Source organism: Salmo trutta, chromosome 16 (genome assembly GCF_901001165.1).
Source record: "Salmo trutta chromosome 16, fSalTru1.1, whole genome shotgun sequence".
Lineage (NCBI taxonomy): Eukaryota > Metazoa > Chordata > Actinopteri > Salmoniformes > Salmonidae > Salmo > Salmo trutta.
In genome coordinates this window covers 11,446,471-11,466,791 of record NC_042972.1, presented here as the reverse complement: position 1 = coordinate 11,466,791, position 20,321 = coordinate 11,446,471, and the positions used below count along the sequence as shown (strand labels likewise).

Sequence of the window (20,321 nt, the reverse complement as noted above, 5' to 3'; positions counted from 1 at the left end):
ATGACAGTTGATAGGATGATATGAATCAGTGGAGCCAATGTCGTTAGCAAGTATATTATTGAAGTGGATGTGTGTCATATTTAACGAGGAGCCAAATACCATCAGCAGGCAACAAATACCATCAGCAAACATAACAAATACCATCAGCAAACATAACAAATACCATCAGCAAACATAACAAATACCATCAGCAGACAACAAATATCATCAGCAAACATAACAAATACCATCAGCAGGCAACAAATACCATCAGTAGACATAACAAATACCATCAGCAGACATAACAAATACCATCAGCAAACATAACAAATACCATCAGCAAACATAACAAATACCATCAGCAAACATAACAAATACCATCAGCAGACATAACAAATACCATCAGCAAACATAACAAATACCATCAGCAGACATAACAAATACCATCAGCAGACATAACAAATACCATCAGCAGGCAACAAATACCATCAGCAGGCAACAAATACCATCAGCAGGCAACAAATACCTTCAGCAAACATAACAAATACCATCAGCAAACATAACAAATACCATCAGCAGGCAACAAATACCTTCAGCAAACATAACAAACCAGGTGGGATTGCAAAGAACACCCTAACAAACATAAACATAATTGTGTCTGCAGAGTATAAACATGGAAACATAATTCCAACCAATTTACTAACTATTTGCTCTTATGCATGTCAGCGCAATGGTCTAATAATTTGTCACTTAATTATTATTGGCTGCTATGGCATTAAGGAAGTGTCATATATCATATTCATCACTGTGTCTTGGTGGGTTGAAATGAAGAGTTACTAATGCAAATCAAACATGAACACAGCATCAGTATGAGATGAGGGCTTTAATCCCGTCTGTCTGGGTGACGGAAGTTGCCTAATCTCTTGTCTGAGGCTGATGTAAATCAGGATTAAAAATGATTGTGTGCATAAAACCTGAGTTGAATCTCATGGTTTGCAATGGCTTCCTATTTGGTTCCGTGGTCAACAAAGACATTATTTACTGAGAGAACGGAGTGACAACATCAAACACTTCGATTCCAAATACCATATTTTGATTGTGCCATGGTGCAGCAGCCTGGTGGCTGAGCTCCTCTTCGCTGTGTAATCGTTCTCTCCTCAGTTGTGGAAAGAAAACTTTCCCGTTGGATTTCTGTGTATTGCTGTAGCTATACGCTAGGCTACATCCTGTTGGTTTGTTTTGATCAGCTGCCAGAGATGACAGTAGTGACAAATGTTCTGTGGCACCCTGTTTAATCGCTTCGCCTCCCAATGACACATCGGTCACTGGGACAGCTAACAAGGATCTCTACCCACTGGGACAGCTAACAGGGATCTCTACCCACTGGGACAGCTAACAGGGATCACTACCCACTGATCACTACCCACTGGGACAGCTAACAGGGATCACTACCCACTGGGACAGCTAACAGGGATCACTACCCACTGATCTCTACCCACTGGGACAGCTAACAGGGATCACTACCCACTGATCTCTACCCACTGGGACAGCTAACAAGGATCTCTACCCACTGGGACAGCTAACAGGGATCACTACCCACTGATCACTACCCACTGGGACAGCTAACAGGGATCTCTACGCACTGATCTCAACCCACTGGGACAGCTAACAGGGGTCTCTACCACTGATCTCAACCCACTGGGACAGCTAACAGGGATCTCTACCCACTGGGACAGCTAACAGGGATCTCTACCCACTGGGACAGCTAACAGGGATCTCTACCCACTGGGACAGCTAACAAGGATCACTACCCACTGGGACAGCTAACAGGGATCTCTACCCACTGGGACAGCTAACAGGGATCTCTACCCACTGGGACAGCTAACAGGGATCTCTACCCACTGGGACAGCTAACAGGGATCTCTACCCACTGGGACAGCTAACAAGGATCACTACCCACTGGGACAGCTAACAGGGATCTCTACCCACTGGGACAGCTAACCCGGGATCTCTACCCACTGATCTCTACCCACTGGGACAGCCAACAGGGGTCTCTACCCACTGATCTCTACCCACTGGGACAGCCGACAGGGGTCTCTACCCACTAATCTCTACCCACTGGGACAGCTAACAGGGATCTCTACTCACTGGGACAGCTAACAGGGATCTCTACCCACTGATCTCTACCCACTGGGACAGCTAACAGGGATCTCTACTCACTGGGACAGCTAACAGGGATCACTACCCACTGATCTCTACCCATTGGGACAGCTAACAGGGATCTCTACCCACTGATCTCTACCCACTGGGACAGCTAACAGGGATCTCTACCCACTGATCTCAACCCACTGGGACAGCTAACAGGGATCTCTACTCACTGGGACAGCTAACAGGGATCTCTACTCACTGGGACAGCTAACAGGGATCACTACCCACTGGGACAGCTAACAGGGATTACTACCCACTGATCTCTACCCACTGGGACAGCTAACAGGGATCACTACCCACTGGGACAGCTAACAGGGATCACTACCCACTGATCTCAACCCACTGGGACAGCTAACAGGGATCTCTACTCACTGGGACAGCTAACAGGGGTCTCTACCCACTGGGACAGCTAACAGGGATCACTACCCACTGATCTCTAACCACTGGGACAGCTAACAGGGATCACTACCCACTGGGACAGCTAACAGGGATCACTACCCACTGATCACTACCCACTGGGACAGCTAACAGGGATCACTACCCACTGATCTCTACCCACTGGGACAGCTAACAGGGATCACTACCCACTGATCTCTACCCACTGGGACAGCTAACAGGGATCTCTACTCACTGGGACAGCCAACAGGGATCTCTACTCACTGGGACAGCCAACAGGGGTCTCTACCCACTGGGACAGCCGACAGGGGTCTCTACCCACTGATCTCTACCCACTGAGACAGCTAACAGGGATCTCTACTCACTGGGACAGCTAACAGGGATCACTACCCACTAGGACAGCTAACAGGGATCTCTACCCACTGGGACAGCTAACAGGGATCTCTACCCACTGATCTCTACCCACTGGGACAGCTAACAGGGGTCTCTACCCACTGATCTCTACCCACTGGGACAGCTAACAGGGATCACTACCCACTAATCTCTACCCACTGGGACAGCTAACAGGGATCTCTACCCACTGATCTCTACCCACTGGGACAGCTAACAGGGATCACTACCCACTAATCTCTACCCACTGGGACAGCTAACAGGAATCTCTACCCACTGGGACAGCTAACAAGGATCTCTACCCACTGGGACAGCTAACAGGGATCTCTACCCACTGATCTCTACCCACTGGGCCAGCTAACAGGGATCACTACCCACTGGGACAGCTAACAGGGATCTCTACCCACTGGGACAGCTAACAGGGATCACTACCCACTGGGACAGCTAACAGGGATCACTACCCACTGGGACAGCTAACAGGGATCTCTACCCACTGGGACAGCTAACAGGGATCACTACCCACTGATCACTACCCACTGGGACAGCTAACAGGGATCACTACCCACTGGGACAGCTAACAGGGATCACTACCCACTGATCTCTACCCACTGGGACAGCTAACAGGGATCACTACCCATTGATCTCTACCCACTGGGACAGCTAACAAGGATCTCTATCCACTGGGACAGCTAACAGGGATCACTACCCACTGATCACTACCCACTGGGACAGCTAACAGGGATCTCTACGCACTGATCTCAACCCACTGGGACAGCTAACAGGGGTCTCTACCACTGATCTCAACCCACTGGGACAGCTAACAGGGATCTCTACCCACTGGGACAGCTAACAGGGATCTCTACCCACTGGGACAGCTAACAGGGATCTCTACCCACTGGGACAGCTAACAAGGATCACTACCCACTGGGACAGCTAACAGGGATCTCTACCCACTGGGACAGCTAACCCGGGATCTCTACCCACTGATCTCTACCCACTGGGACAGCTAACAGGGGTCTCTACCCACTGATCTCTACCCACTGGGACAGCCAACAGGGGTCTCTACCCACTGATCTCTACCCACTGGGACAGCCGACAGGGGTCTCTACCCACTAATCTCTACCCACTGGGACAGCTAACAGGGATCTCTACTCACTGGGACAGCTAACAGGGATCACTACCCACTGATCTCTACCCATTGGGACAGCTAACAGGGATCTCTACCCACTGATCTCTACCCACTGGGACAGCTAACAGGGATCTCTACCCACTGATCTCAACCCACTGGGACAGCTAACAGGGATCTCTACTCACTGGGACAGCTAACAGGGATCTCTACTCACTGGGACAGCTAACAGGGATCACTACCCACTGGGACAGCTAACAGGGATTACTACCCACTGATCTCTACCCACTGGGACAGATAACAGGGATCACTACCCACTGGGACAGCTAACAGGGATCTCTACCCACTGGGACAGCTAACAGGGATCACTACCCACTGATCTCAACCCACTGGGACAGCTAACAGGGATCTCTACTCACTGGGACAGCTAACAGGGGTCTCTACCCACTGGGACAGCTAACAGGGATCACTACCCACTGATCTCTAACCACTGGGACAGCTAACAGGGATCACTACCGACTGGGACAACTAACAGGGATCACTACCCACTGATCACTACCCACTGGGACAGCTAACAGGGATAACTACCCACTGATCTCTACCCACTGGGACAGCTAACAGGGATCACTACCCACTGATCTCTACCCACTGGGACAGCTAACAGGGATCTCTACTTACTGGGACAGCCAACAGGGATCTCTACTCACTGGGACAGCCAATAGGGGTCTCTACCCACTGGGACAGCCGACAGGGGTCTCTACCCACTGATCTCTACCCACTGGGACAGCTAACAGGGATCTCTACTCACTGGGACAGCTAACAGGGATCACTACCCACTAGGACAGCTAACAGGAATCTCTACCCACTGGGACAGCTAACAGGGATCTCTACCCACTGATCTCTACCCACTGGGACAGCTAACAGGGATCTCTACCCACTGATCTCTACTCACTGGGACAGCTAACAGGGGTCTCTACCCACTGATCTCTACCCACTGGGACAGCCGACAGGGGTCTCTACCAACTAATCTCTACCCACTGGGACAGCTAAGAGTGATCTCTACTCACTGGGACAGCTAACAGGGATCTCTACCCACTGATCTCTACCCACTGGGACAGCTAACAGGGATCACTACCCACTAATCTCTACCCACTGGGACAGCTAACAGGGATCTCTACCCACTGGGACAGCTAACAAGGATCTCTACCCACTGGGACAGCTAACAGGGATCTCTACCCACTGATCTCTACCCACTGGGCCAGCTAACAGGGATCACTACCCACTGGGACAGCTAACAAGGATCTCTACCCACTGGGACAGCTAACAGGGATCACTACCCACTGGGACAGCTAACAGGGATCACTACCCACTGGGACAGCTAACAGGGATCTCTACCCACTGGGACAGCTAACAGGGATCACTACCCACTGGGACAGCTAACAGGGATCTCTACCCACTGGGACAGCTAACAGGGATCACGACCTACTAGGACAGCTAACAGGGATCTCTACCCACTGATCTCTACCCACTGGGACAGCTAACAGGGATCTCTAGCCACTGATCTCTACCCACTGGGACAGCTAACAGGGATCTCTACCCACTGATCTCTACCCACTGGGACAGCTAACAGGGATCTCTACTCACTGGGACAGCTAACAGGGATCTCTACCCACTGATTTCTACCCACTGGGACAGCTAACAGGGATCTCTACTCACTGGGACAGCTAACAGGGATCTCTACTCACTGGGACAGCTAACAGGGATCTCTACTCACTGGGACAGCTAACAGGGATCTCTACTCACTGGGACAGCTAACAGGGATCACTACCCACTGGGACAGCTAACAGGGATCACTACCCTCTGATCTCTACCCACTGGGACAGCTAACAGGGATCTCTACTCACTGGGACAGCTAACAGGGATCTCTACTCACTGGGACAGCTAACAGGGATCTCTACTCACTGGGACAGCTAACAGGGATCACTACCCACTGGGACAGCTAACAGGGATCTCTACTCACTGGGACAGCTAACAGGGATCTCTACCCACTGATCTCTACTCACTGGGACAGCTAACAGGGATCACTACCCACTGGGACAGCTAACAGGGATCTCAACCCACTGATCTCTACCCACTGGGACAGCTAACAGGGATCTCTACCCACTGATCTCTACCCACTGGGACAGCTAACAGGGATCTCTACTCACTGGGACAGCTAACAGGGATCACTACCCACTGATCTCTACTCACTGGGACAGCTAACAGGGATCTCTACTCACTGGGACAGCTAACAGGGATCACTACCCACTGGGACAGCTAACAGGGATCTCTACCCATTGATCTCTACCCACTGGGACAGCTAACAGGGATCTCTACTCACTGGGACAGCTAACAGGGATCTCTACCCACTGATCACTACCCACTGGGACAGCTAACAGGGATCTCTACTCACTGGGACAGCTAACAGGGATCACTACCCACTGGGACAGCTAACAGGGATCTCTACCCACTGATCTCTACCCACTGGGACAGCTAACAGGGATCTCTACTTACTGGGACAGCTAACAGGGATCTCTACCTATGATCTCTACCCACTGGGACAGCTAACAGGGATCTCTACCCACTGATCTCTACCCACTGGGACAGCCGACAGGGGTCTCTACACACTGGGACAGCCAACAGGGGTCTCTAACCACTGATCTCTACCCACTGGGACAGCCAACAGGGGTCTCTACCCACTGGGACAGCTAACAGGGATCTCTACCCACTGGGACAGCTAACAGGGATCACTACCCACTGGGACAGCTAACAGGGATCTCTACCCACTGATCTCTACCCACTGGGACAGCCACCAGGGGTCTCTACCCACTGGGACAGCCAACAGGGGTCTCTACCCACTGATCTCTACCCACTGGGACAGCTAACAGGGATCTCTACCCACTGATCTCTACCCACTGGGACAGCCAACAGGGGTCTCTACCCACTGGGACAGCCAACAGGGGTCTCTACCCACTGACCTCTACCCACTGGGACAGCCAACAGGGGTCTCTACCCACTGGGACAGCCAACAGGGGTCTCTACCCACTGGGACAGCCAACAGGGGTCTCTACCCACTGATCTCTACCCACTGGGACAGCTAACAGGGATCTCTACCCACTGATCTCTACCCACTGGGACAGCTAACAGGGATCTCTACCTATGATCTCTACCCACTGGGACAGCTAACAGGGATCTCTACCCACTGATCTCTACCCACTGGGACAGCCGACAGGGGTCTCTACACACTGGGACAGCCAACAGGGGTCTCTAACCACTGATCTCTACCCACTGGGACAGCCAACAGGGGTCTCTACCCACTGGGACAGCTAACAGGGATCTCTACCCACTGGGACAGCTAACAGGGATCACTACCCACTGGGACAGCTAACAGGGATCTCTACCCACTGATCTCTACCCACTGGGACAGCCACCAGGGGTCTCTACCCACTGGGACAGCCAACAGGGGTCTCTACCCACTGATCTCTACCCACTGGGACAGCTAACAGGGATCTCTACCCACTGATCTCTACCCACTGGGACAGCCAACAGGGGTCTCTACCCACTGGGACAGCCAACAGGGGTCTCTACCCACTGACCTCTACCCACTGGGACAGCCAACAGGGGTCTCTACCCACTGGGACAGCCAACAGGGGTCTCTACCCACTGGGACAGCCAACAGGGGTCTCTACCCACTGATCTCTACCCACTGGGACAGCTAACAGGGATCTCTACCCACTGATCTCTACCCACTGGGACAGCTAACAGGGGTCTCTACCCACTGATCTCTACCCACTGGGACAGCCAACAGGGGTCTCTACCCACTAATCTCTACCCACTGGGACAGCTAACAGGGATATCTTCTCACTGGGACAGCTAACAGGGATCTCTACCCACTGATCTCTACCCACTGGGACAGCCAACAGGGGTCTATACCCATTGGGACAGCCAACAGGGGTCTCTACCCACTGATCTCTACCCACTGGGACAGCTAACAGGGATCTCTACTCACTGGGACAGCTAACAGGGATCACTACCCACTGGGACAGCTAACAGGGATCTCTACCCACTGGGACAGCTAACAGGGATCTCTACCCACTGATCTCTACCCACTGGGACAGCTAACAGGGATCTCTACCCAGTGATCTCTACCCACTGGGACAGCTAACAGGGATCACTACCCACTAATCTCAATCCACTTGGACAGCTAACAGGGATCTCTACCCACTGATCTCTACCCACTGGGACAGCTAACAGGGATCTCTACTCACTGGGACAGCTAACAGGGGTCTCTACTCACTGGGACAGCTAACAGGGATCTCTACCCACTGATCTCTACTCACTGGGACAGCTAACAGGGATCACTACCCACTGGGACAGCTAACAGGGATCACTACCCACTAATCTCAACCCACTGGGACAGCTAACAGGGATCTCTACTCACTGGGACAGCTAACAGGGGTCTCTACTCACTGGGACAGCTAACAGGGATCACTACCAACTGGGACAGCTAACAGGGATCTCTACCCACTGGGACAGCTAACAGGGATCTCTACCCACGGATCTCTACCCACTGGGACAGCTAACAGGGATCTCTACCCACTGGGACAGCTAACAGGGATCTCTACCCACTGATCTCTACCCACTGGGACAGCTAACAGGGATCACTACCCACTGGGACAGCTAACAGGGATCCAAAGGAGAATTTGGCCACAGACTTCAGGACTGAATTCATGCTTTGTTTATAAGAGGAAAGCAAAGTGTAATACCAGAGCACTTGGGATCTGTTAAATGGATAGGGTTTTCCTATTCAAGGATTGACGGGGATAACACATGGTTGGAGCAATGACATTCATGTTATAGGCCTACAGAGTGTAGTACAGTAACGTTAGCTCAGAAACCAAAGCCTTCCCAGAGAGCTGGTATTAGAAATGTGAAGAGCTAGAGTAGGATTCCTAGTTAAGTGAGTTACTTGGTGAGAGTCTGATCTGACTAGCAAGTAGCTAGTGTCGACGGGGGGGGGGGGCTGTATATTTTCAGGTCCACTAGAAGTAGCTAGTGTCGACGGGGGGGGGGGGGGGGGGCTGTATATTTTCAGGTCCACTAGAAGTAGCTAGTGTCGACGGGGGGGGGGCTGTATATTTTCAGGTCCACTAGAAGTAGCTAGTGTCGACGGGGGGGGGCTGTATATTTTCAGGTCCACTAGAAGTAGCTAGTGTCGACAGGGGGGCCTGTATATTTTCAAGTAGCTAGTGTCGACAGGGGGGCCTGTATATTTTCAAGTAGCTAGTGTCGACGGGGGGGCCTGTATATTTTCAAGTAGCTAGTGTCGACAGGGGGGCCTGTATATTTTCAAGTAGCTAGTGTCGACGGGGGGGCCTGTATATTTTCAAGTAGCTAGTGTCGACGGGGGGGCCTGTATATTTTCAAGTAGCTAGTGTCGACGGGGGGGCCTGTATATTTTCAAGAAGCTAGTGTCGACAGGGGGGCCTGTATATTTTCAAGTAGCTAGTGTCGACAGGGGGGCCTGTATATTTTCAAGTAGCTAGTGTCGACGGGGGGGCCTGTATATTTTCAAGTCCACTAGAAGTAACGTGGTAGCTAGACACTGCCATATTAGAAACATGGTTCTGCAAAACATCTATTATCGATCTGCTTAAAGATGAGTCATACATGGGTTTCATGTTCACTCACATAAGCTATGGTTTTTAATGTGAGAAAACACAACATTAAAAAAATGTGTAGAGCATGGTACTTAATGTGAATGTACTGGCATGTAGTTTCACTATCTGAGAAGGGGCTCTATTGCCACAGGTACAGAACGTTTTTTTGTCCCAGTTTCAGGAGGTTCAGCTAATATCCTTTCCAGAGGGCTTGTCCTATTGAGTGATCTTCAGACTGCCCTGGCATCCCGAGACGCCACCGTACCAACATGTCCCCTGGCCTACAAACGAGCCACTAAAAACGCTGATTACATGGCCATACCATCTGCTGAGTCCGGATGAGACACAACACAATGCCGCTCGGCAGGGAGCTTAACCATGGGACGAGCTGGGAATTCTCTCCAAAGCGGTACATGGAGAGGCCGGAAAAATCACAAATCCGCGTGTCCCTAACAAACTAAGCCGTCGATTCCACAGTGTTTCCGACAATATGAGTCTAAGGGATTGGGAGCCGAGGGCGTTTTTGTGTCTTTGAGCCTGTCTCTTTGATGACCACCAGCACTAGCCTCTAAAGGGACAACATTATCTACATTACCTTCAGACAACATTACATACATTACCTTCAGACAACATTACCTTCAGACAACATTACCTACATTACCTTCAGACAACATTATCTACCTTGCCTTCAGACAACATTACCTACATTACCTTCAGTCAACAGAGTATATCGTCCAAATGAAACTAAAACTGGTCGCCTTTGAATGACCTTGCTGAAGTCGTGCTGAAATTAGTTTAACAGGAAGTGGTTTGAACCTGCCCTAAGAGAGTGACTATAGCCATCATTACATAAATGCACTTTTCAATGCCACAGAATGGCAAGTTCATTCACTGTATTGTAAGGTATACATCAGTCTGCTGGAGCAGGCTCTCCTCTGACTGCATTAGCAGGACTTATTACCAAACACGCGCTGAACTCCGGTTCGACCCCTAGCCCCTACATAGGTAACCCCGTAGAACTGAGAGTTCAATAGATGTCTATGCATTATGAACAATTGCTTAATCATGTCTTCTGACTGGCTTTGTGTTTAAATTTCTGCCATGGAAAAAACACTGCAACACTGGTAACGTCTTGGTCGAGAGGGACAGAGAGAGACTGAGAGAGATGCAAGGAAAGGGAAAAGAGGGAGTCATTTAGGGAGAAGCAGAGCAATGAGGGCAAAAGAGAGACTGACACATATTTAGCAGGAGAAAGCAAGAAGTGAAAGAGAGAGAAAGACGCTCTTAGCATTTAAACGAAGCAGGACAGAGGGCAGAAGGATGGGGGATGCAGGACCCTGAAGTAATGAATAGGGGACGCAGATCCTGGAAGTAATGAATAATGGACACATGACCCGGAAGTAATGAGTAGGGGACGCAGGACCCGGAAGTAATGAATAGGGGATGCATGACCCGGAAGTAATGAATAGGGAATGCAGGACCCGGAAGTAATGAATAGGGGACGCAGGACCTGGAAGTAATGAATAGGGGATGCAGGACCTGGAAGTAATGAATAGGGGACGCAGGACCTGGAAGTAATGAATAGGGAATGCAGGACCCAGAAGTAATGAGTAGGGGATGCAGGACCTGGAAGTAATGAATAGGGGACGCAGGACCTGGAAGTAATGAATAGGGAATGCAGGACCCAGAAGTAATGAGTAGGGGACGCAGGACCCGGAAGTAATGAATAGGGGATGCAGGACCCGGAAGTAATGAATAGGGAATGCAGGACCCAGAAGTAATGAGTAGGGGACGCAGGACCCGGAAGTAATGAATAGGGGATGCAGGACCCGGAAGTAATGAATAGGGAATGCAGGACCCAGAAGTAATGAGTAGGGGACGCAGGACCCGGAAGTAATGAATAGGGGACGCAGGACCTGGAAGTAATGAATAGGGGATGCAGGACCTGGAAGTAATGAATAGGGGACGCAGGACCTGGAAGTAATGAATAGGGAACGCAGGACCCGGAAGTAATGAATAGGGAATGCAGGACCCAGAAGTAATGAGTAGGGGATGCAGGACCTGGAAGTAATGAATAGGGGATGCAGGACCTGGAAGTAATGAATAGGGGATACAGGACCCGGAAGTAATGAATAGGGAATGCAGGACCCGGAAGTAATGAATAGGGGACGCAGGACCTGGAAGTAATGAATAGGGAACGCAGGACCCGGAAGTAATGAATAGGGAATGCAGGACCCAGAAGTAATGAGTAGGGGATGCAGGACCTGGAAGTAATGAATAGGGGATGCAGGACCTGGAAGTAATGAATAGGGGATACAGGACCCGGAAGTAATGAATAGGGAATGCAGGACCCGGAAGTAATGAATAGGGGACGCAGGACCTGGAAGTAATGAATAGGGGATGCAGGACCTGGAAGTAATGAATAGGGGACGCAGGACCTGGAAGTAATGAATAGGGAATGCAGGACCCAGAAGTAATGAGTAGGGGACGCAGGACCCGGAAGTAATGAATAGGGGATGCAGGACCCGGAAGTAATGAATAGGGAATGCAGGACCCAGAAGTAATGAGTAGGGGATGCAGGACCTGGAAGTAATGAATAGGGGACGCAGGACCTGGAAGTAATGAATAGGGAATGCAGGACCCAGAAGTAATGAGTAGGGGACGCAGGACCCGGAAGTAATGAATAGGGGATGCAGGACCCGGAAGTAATGAATAGGGAATGCAGGACCCAGAAGTAATGAATAGGGGACGCAGGACCCGGAAGTAATGAATAGGGGACGCAGGACCCGGAAGTAATGAATAGGGGATGCAGGACCCGGAAGTAATGAATAGGGAATGCAGGACCCAGAAGTAATGAATAGGGGACGCAGGACCCGGAAGTAATGAATAGGTGACGCAGGACTTGGAAGTAATGAATAGGTGACTCAGGACTTGGAAGTAATGAATAGGGAATGCAGGACCCAGAAGTAATGAATAGGGGATGCAGGACCCGGAAGTAATGAATAGGGAATGCAGGACCCAGAAGTAATGAATAGGGGACGCAGGACCTGGAAGTAATGAATAGGGGATACAGGACCCGGAAGTAATGAATAGGGAATGCAGGACCCAGAAGTAATGAATAGGGGACGCAGGACCTGGAAGTAATGAATAGGGGATGCAGGACCCGGAATTAATGAATAGGGAATGCAGGACCCAGAAGTAATGATTTGGGGACGCAGGACCTGGAAGTAATGAATAGGTGACTCAGGACTTGGAAGTAATGAATAGGTGACGCAGGACTTGGAAGTAATGAATAGGGAACACAGGACCCGGAAGTAATGAATAGGGGATGCAGGACCCGGAAGTAATGAGTAGGGGACACAGGATCCTGAAGTAATGAATAGGGGACACAGGATCCTGAAGTAATGAATAGGGCAAACGAACAACAAACTTTCCATCCAGACAGCTAAAGCTAATTTTAGCGACATGCTTTATTAGTGGTCAGAATAGACAGCGGTGTGATATGCTAGGCTACGAGCAGGGGGTATAACACACATGAGCACCACTCCCCTCTGGTAGAATACCATGTTGATAACGCTCGGATGCTCCTTCCAACATATGGGTTAATGGGACATTGCTCCAGAGACACTTAACATAGAAATAATTCCCAAAACGAATGATTGCAAAACGGCCCATTTGATGTATAGTCTAAATATTCCATACGTTTGAGTATAATGATATAACTGTTCCACAGCCTTGTGATGACTGAGTGGCTCAGAAGTAGAACGCTGTCAACAACATGCATGTTAACAACAACATACCCTATCAACATGTATGTTAACATCAACATACACTGTCAACAACATGCATGTTAACAACAACATATACTATCAACAACATGTATGTTAACAACAACATACACTGTCAACAACATGCATGTTAACAACAACATACACTGTCAACAACATGTATGTTAACAGCAACATACGCTGTCAACAACATGCATGTTAACAACAACATACACTGTCAACAACATGCATGTTAACAACAACATACACTGTCAACAACATGTACAGTGGGGCAAAAAAGTATTTAGTCAGCCACCAATTGTGCAAGTTCTCCCACTTAAAAAGATGAGAGAGGCCTGTAATTTTCATCATAGGTACACGTCAACTATGACAGACAAAATGAGAAAAATAAATCCAGAAAATCACATTGTAGGATTTTTAATGAAGTTATTTTCAAATTATGATGGAAAATAAGTATTTGGTCAATAACAAAAGTTTATCTCAATACTTTGTTATATACCCTTTGTTGGCAATGACACAGGTCAAACGTTTTCTGTAAGTCTTCACAAGGTTTTCACACACTGTTGCTGGTATTTTGGCCCATTTCTCCATGCAGATCTCCTCTAGAGCAGTGATGTTTTGGGGCTGTCGCTGGGTAACACGGACTTTCAACTCCCTCCAAAGATTTTCTATGGGGTTGAGATCTGGAGACTGGCTAGGCCACTCCAGGACCTTGAAATGCTTCTTACGAAGCCACTCCTTCGTTGCCCGGGCGGTGTGTTTGGGATCATTGTCATGCTGAAAGACCCAGCCACGTTTCATCTTCAATGCCCTTGCTGATGGAAGGACGTTTTCACGATACATGGCCCCATTCATTCTTTCCTTTGCAGTCGTCCTGGTCCCTTTGCAGAAAAACAGCCCCAAAGCATGATGTTTCCACCCCCATGCTTCACAGTAGGTATGGTGTTCTTTGGATGCAACTCAGCATTCTTTGTCCTCCAAACACGACGAGTTGAGTTTTTACCAAAAAGTTATATTTTGGTTTCATCTGACCATATGACATTCTCCCAATCCTCTTCTGGATCATCCAAATGCTCTCTAGCAAACTTCAGACGGGCCTGGACATGTATTGGCTTAAGCAGGGGGACACGTCTGGCACTACAGGATTTGAGTCCCTGGCGGCGTAGTGTGTTACTGATGGTAGGCTTTGTTACTTTGGTCCCAGCTCTCTGCAGGTCATTCACTAGGTCCCCCCGTGTGGTTCTGGGATTTTTGCTCACCGCTCTTGTGATCATTTTGACCCCACGGGGTGAGATCTTGCGTGGAGCCCCAGATCGAGGGAGATTATCAGTGGTCTTGTATGTCTTCCATTTCCTAATAATTGCTCCCACAGTTGATTCTTTCAAACCAAGCTGCTTACCTATTGCAGATTCAGTCTTTCTAGCCTGGTGCAGGTCTACAATTCTGTTTCTGGTGTCCTTTGACAGCTCTTTGGTCTTGGCCATAGTGGAGTTTGGAGTGTGACTGTTTGAGGTTGTGGACAGGTGTCTTTTATACTGATAACAAGTTCAAACAGGTGTCATTAATACAGGTAACGAGTGGAGGACAGAGGAGCCTCTTAATGAAGAAGTTACAGGTCTGTGAGAGCCAGAAATATTGCTTGTTTGTAGGTGACCAAATACTTATTTTCCATCATAATTTGAAAATAACTTCATTAAAAATCCTACAATGTGATTTTCTGGATTTTTTTTTCTCATTTTGTCTGTCATAGTTGACGTGTACCTTTGATGAAAATTACAGGCCTCTCTCATCTTTTTAAGTGGGAGAACTTGCACAATTGGTGGCTGACTAAATACTTTTTTGCCCCACTGTATGTAAACTTCCGACAATTCTTTTCTGAAGTCTTGGCTGATTTCTTTTGATTTTCCCATGATGTCAAGCAAAGAGGCACTGAGTTCGAAGGTAGGCCTTGAAATATATCCACAGGTACACCACCAATTGACTCAAATTATGTCAATTAGCCTATCAGAAGCTTCTAAAGCCATGACATCATTTTCTGGAATTTTACAAGCTGTTTAAAGGCACAGTCCACTTAGTGTATGTAAACTTCTGACCAACTGCAATTGTGATACAGTGAATTATAAGTGAATGAATCTGTCTGTAAACAATTGTTGGAAAAATTACTTGTGTCATGCACAAAGTAGATGTCCTAACCGACTTGCCAAAACTATAGTTTGTTAACAAGACATTGGTGGAGTGGTTGAAAAACGAGTTTTAATGACTCCAACCTAAGTGCATGTAAACTTCTGACTTTATCTGTACACGGGGTACCAGTACTGAGTGGATGATAACATGGCTATATACACGGGGTACCAGCACAAAGTGGATGATAACTTGGCTATATACACGGGGTACCAGTACAAAGTGGATGATAACATGGCTATATACACGGGGTACCAGTACAAAGTGGTTGATAACTTGGCTATATACACGGGGTACCAGTACTGAGTGGATGATAACTTGGCTATATACACGGGGTACCAGTACTGAGTGGATGATAACTTGGCTATATACATGGGGTACCAGTAATGAGTGGATGATAACTTGGCTATATACACGGGGTACCAGTACTGAGTGGATGATAACTTGGCTATACCCCGTGTATATAGCCAAGACATTAACAATGTCTACACTGTATTTCTGATCAATTTGATGTTATTTTAACAGACCAAAAAAATTGCTTTTCTTTCAAAAACAAGGACATTTCTAAGTGACCCCAAACTTTTGAATGGTAGTGTACCCTGGGTACCAGTACAGAGTGGATGTGCAGGGGTACGAGGTAACGGAGGTAGATATGTACATATACAGTAGTGATAAAGTGACTAGGCAACATGTTAGATAATAAACAGTAGTAGGAGTGTATGTGATGAGTCAAAAGAGTTAGTGGAAAAGGGGTCAATACAGATAACCAAATAGCTACGCGGACTAACTATTTAATGAGTCGTGCTATAAATTCTCAGACAACCCAAAGATTCCTTGATGCCCTTCCAGACTCCCTCTGCCTACCCAAGGACATCAGAGGACAAAAATCAGTTAACCACCTAACCGAGGAACTCAATTTAACCTTGCGCAATACCCTAGATGCAGTTGCACCCCTAAAAATTAAAAACATCTGTCATAAGAAACTAGCTCCCTGGTATACAGAAAATACACGAGCTCTGAAGCAAGCTTCCAGAAAATTGGAACGGAAATGGCGCCACACCAAACTGGAAGTCTTCCGACTAGCTTGGAAAGACAGTACCGTGCAGTATCGAAGAGCCCTCACTGCTGCTCGATCATCCTATTTTTCCAACTTAATTGAGGAAAATAAGAACAATCCGAAATTTCTTTTTGATACTGTCGCAAAGCTAACTAAAAAGCAGCATTCGCAAATGGAGGATGGCTTTCACTTCAGCAGTAATACATTTATGAACTTCTTTGAGGAAAAGATCATGATCATTAGAAAGCAAATTACGGACTCCTCTTTAAATCTGGGTATTCCTCCAAAGCTCCATTGTTCTGAGTCTGCACAACTCTGCCAGGACCTTGGCTCAAGGGAGATACTAAAGTGTTTTAGTACTATATCTCTTGACACAATGATGAAAATAATCATGGCCTCCAAACCCTCAAGCTGCATACTGGACCCTATTCCAACTAAACTACTGAAAGAGCTGCTTCCTGTGCTTGGCCCTCCTATGTTGAACATAATAAACGGTTCTCTATCCACCGGATGTGTACCAAGCTCACTAAAAGTGGCAGTAATAAAGCCTCTCTTGAAAAAGCCAAATCTTGACCCAGAAATTATAAAAAACTATCGGCCTATATCGAATCTTCCATTCCTCTCAAAAATTTTAGAAAAAGCTGTTGCACAGCAACTCACTGCCTTCCTGAAGACAAATAATGTATACGAAACGCTTCAGTCTGGTTTTAGACCCCATCATAGCACTGAGACTGCACTTGTGAAGGTGGTAAATGACCTTTTAATGACGTCAGACCGAGGCTCTGCATCTGTCCTCGTGCTCCTAGATCTTAGTGCCGCTTTTGATACCATCGATCACCACAGAGATTGGAAACCCAAATTGGTCTACATGGACAAGTTCTGGCCTGGTTTAGATCTTATCTGTCGGAAAGATATCAGTTTGTCTCTGTGAATGGTTTGTCCTCTGACAAATCAATTGTAAATTTCGGTGTTCCTCAAGGTTCCGTTTTAGGACCACTATTGTTTTCACTATATATTTTACCTCTTGGGGATGTCATTCGAAAACATAATGTTAAATTTCACTGCTATGCGGACGACACACAGCTGTACATTTCAATGAAACATGGTGAAGCTCCAAAATTGCCCTCGCTAGAAGCCTGTGTTTCAGACATAAGGAAGTGGATGGCTGCAAACTTTCTACTTTTAAACTCGGACAAAACAGAGATGCTTGTTCTAGGTCCCAAGAAACAAAGAGATCTTCTGTTCAATCTGACAATTAATCTGGATGGTTGTACAGTCGTCTCAAATAAAACTGTGAAGGACCTCGGTGTTACTCTGGACCCTGATCTCTCTTTTGAAGAACATATCAAGACTGTTTCAAGGACAGCTTTTTTCCATCTACGTAACATTGCAAAAATCAGAAACTTTCTGTCCAAAAATGACGCAAAAAAATGAATCCATGCTTTTGTTACTTCTAGGCTGGACTACTGCAATGCTCTACTTTCCGGCTACCCGGATAAAGCACTAAACAAACTTCAGTTAGTGCTAAATACGGCTGCTAGAATCCTGACTAGAACCAAAAAATGTGATCATATTACTCCAGTGCTAGCCTCCCTACACTGGCTTCCTGTTAAGGCAAGGGCTGATTTCAAGGTTTTACTGCTAACCTACAAAGCATTACATGGGCTTGCTCCTACCTATCTTTCCGATTTGGTCCTGCCGTACATACCTACACGTACGCTACGGTCACAAGACGCAGGCCTCCTAATTGTCCCTAGAATTTCTAAGCAAACGGCTGGAGGTAGGGCTTTCTGCTATAGAGCTCCATTTTTATGGAATAGTCTGCCTACCCATGTGAGAGACGCAGACTCAGTCTCAACCTTTAAGTCTTTACTGAAGACTTATCTCTTCAGTAGGTCCTATGATTAAGTGTAGTCTGGCCCAGGAGTGTGAAGGTGAACGGAAAGGCTGGAGCAACGAACCGCCCTTGCTGTCTCTGCCTTGCCGGTTCCCCTCTTTCCACTGGGATTCTCTGCCTCTAACCCTATTACAGGGGCTGAGTCACTGACTTACTGGTGTTCTTCCATGCCGTCCATGGGAGGGGTGCGTCACTTGAGTGGGTTGAGTCACTGACGTGGTCTTCCTGTCTGGGTTGGCGCCCCCCCCTTGGGTTGTGCCATGGCGGAGATTTTTGTGGGCTATACTCGGCCTTGTCTTCGGACGGTAAGTTGGTGGTTGTAGACATCCCTCTAGTGGTGTGGGGGCTGTGCTTTGGCAAAGTGGGTGGGGTTATATCCTGCCTGTTTGGCCCTGTCCGGGGGTATCATCGGATGGGGCCACAGTGTCTTCTGATCCCTCCTGTCTCAGCCTCCAGTATTTATGCTGCAGTAGTTTATGTGCCGGGGGGCTAGGGTCAGTCTGTTTCATCTGGAGTATTCTCTTGTCTTATCCGGTGTCCTGTGTGAATTTAAATATGCTCTCTCTAATTCTCTCTTTCTCTCTTTCTTTCTTTCTCTCGGAGGACCTGAGCCCTAGGACCATGCCTCGGGACTACCTGGCATGATGACTCCTTGCTGTCCCCAGTCCACCTGGCCATGCTGCTGCTCCAGTTTCAACTGTTCTGCCTGCGGCTACGGAACCCTGACCTGTTCACCGGACGTGCTTGTTGCACCCTCGACAACTACAATGATTATTATTATTTGACCATGCTGGTCATTTATGAACATTTTAACATCTTGACCATGTTCTGTTATAATATCCACCCGGCACAGCCAGAAGAGGACTGGCCACCCCTCATAGCCTGGTTCCTCTCTAGGTTTCTTCCTAGGTTTTTGGCCTTTCTAGGGAGTTTTTCCTAGGGAGTTTTTCCTAGCCACCGTGCCTCTTTCACATGCATTGCTTGCTGTTTGGGGTTTTAGGCTGGGTTTCTGTACAGCACTTTGAGATTTCAGCTGATATACGAAGGGCTATATAAATAAATTTGATTTGATTTTGATTTGAACTGTTTAGCAGTGGGGGTAGAAGCTGTTCAGGATCTTGTTGGTTCCAGGCTTGGTGTATTGGTACCGCTTGCTGTGCGATAGCAGAGAGAACAGTCTACGAATTGAGTGGATGGAGTCTTTGACAAGTTTTAGGGCCTTCCTCTGACACCGCCTGGTATAGAGGTCCAGGTCGGCAGTGAGCTTGGCCCCAGTGATGTACTGGGCTGTACGCATTACCCTCTGTAGCACTTTGCGTTCGGATGCCAAACAGTCATACCAAGAGGGGATGCAGCCAGTCAAGATGCTCTCAATGGTGCAGCTGTAGAACTTATTGAGGATCTGAGGGCCCATGCAAAATCTTTATAAGGTGTGTGTGTGTGTGTGTGTGAGAGATAGAAAGAGAGTGAAAGGCTGCATGTGCATGCATTGCATATTTGTGTGTCAGTATAGGTATGTCTGTGAGAGGGGGAATTATTCAGTGTGTGTGTGTGTGTGTATGTGCAGTCCTCTCTTTTAAACAAATCTTTTTAAACATGC

General features: G+C 47.9%; 1 protein-coding gene across 3 annotated transcripts in view; it reads right to left on the bottom strand.

Moving 5' to 3' along the window:
- Positions 1-20,321, bottom strand: part of slc12a5a (solute carrier family 12 member 5a) — a 283,125-nt gene that overhangs the window by 38,023 nt on the left and 224,781 nt on the right. The window contains exon 1 of one of the 3 annotated variants that reach the window (XM_029693000.1): positions 1-98. This exon is cut by the window's left edge and continues 328 nt beyond it. The exons of the other annotated variants lie outside the window; for them this stretch is intronic. The gene's annotated coding sequence lies outside the window, so the exon portion shown is untranslated. Of the gene's footprint in view, positions 99-20,321 lie in introns of those variants that run through there. 3 annotated transcript variants of the gene reach the window in all.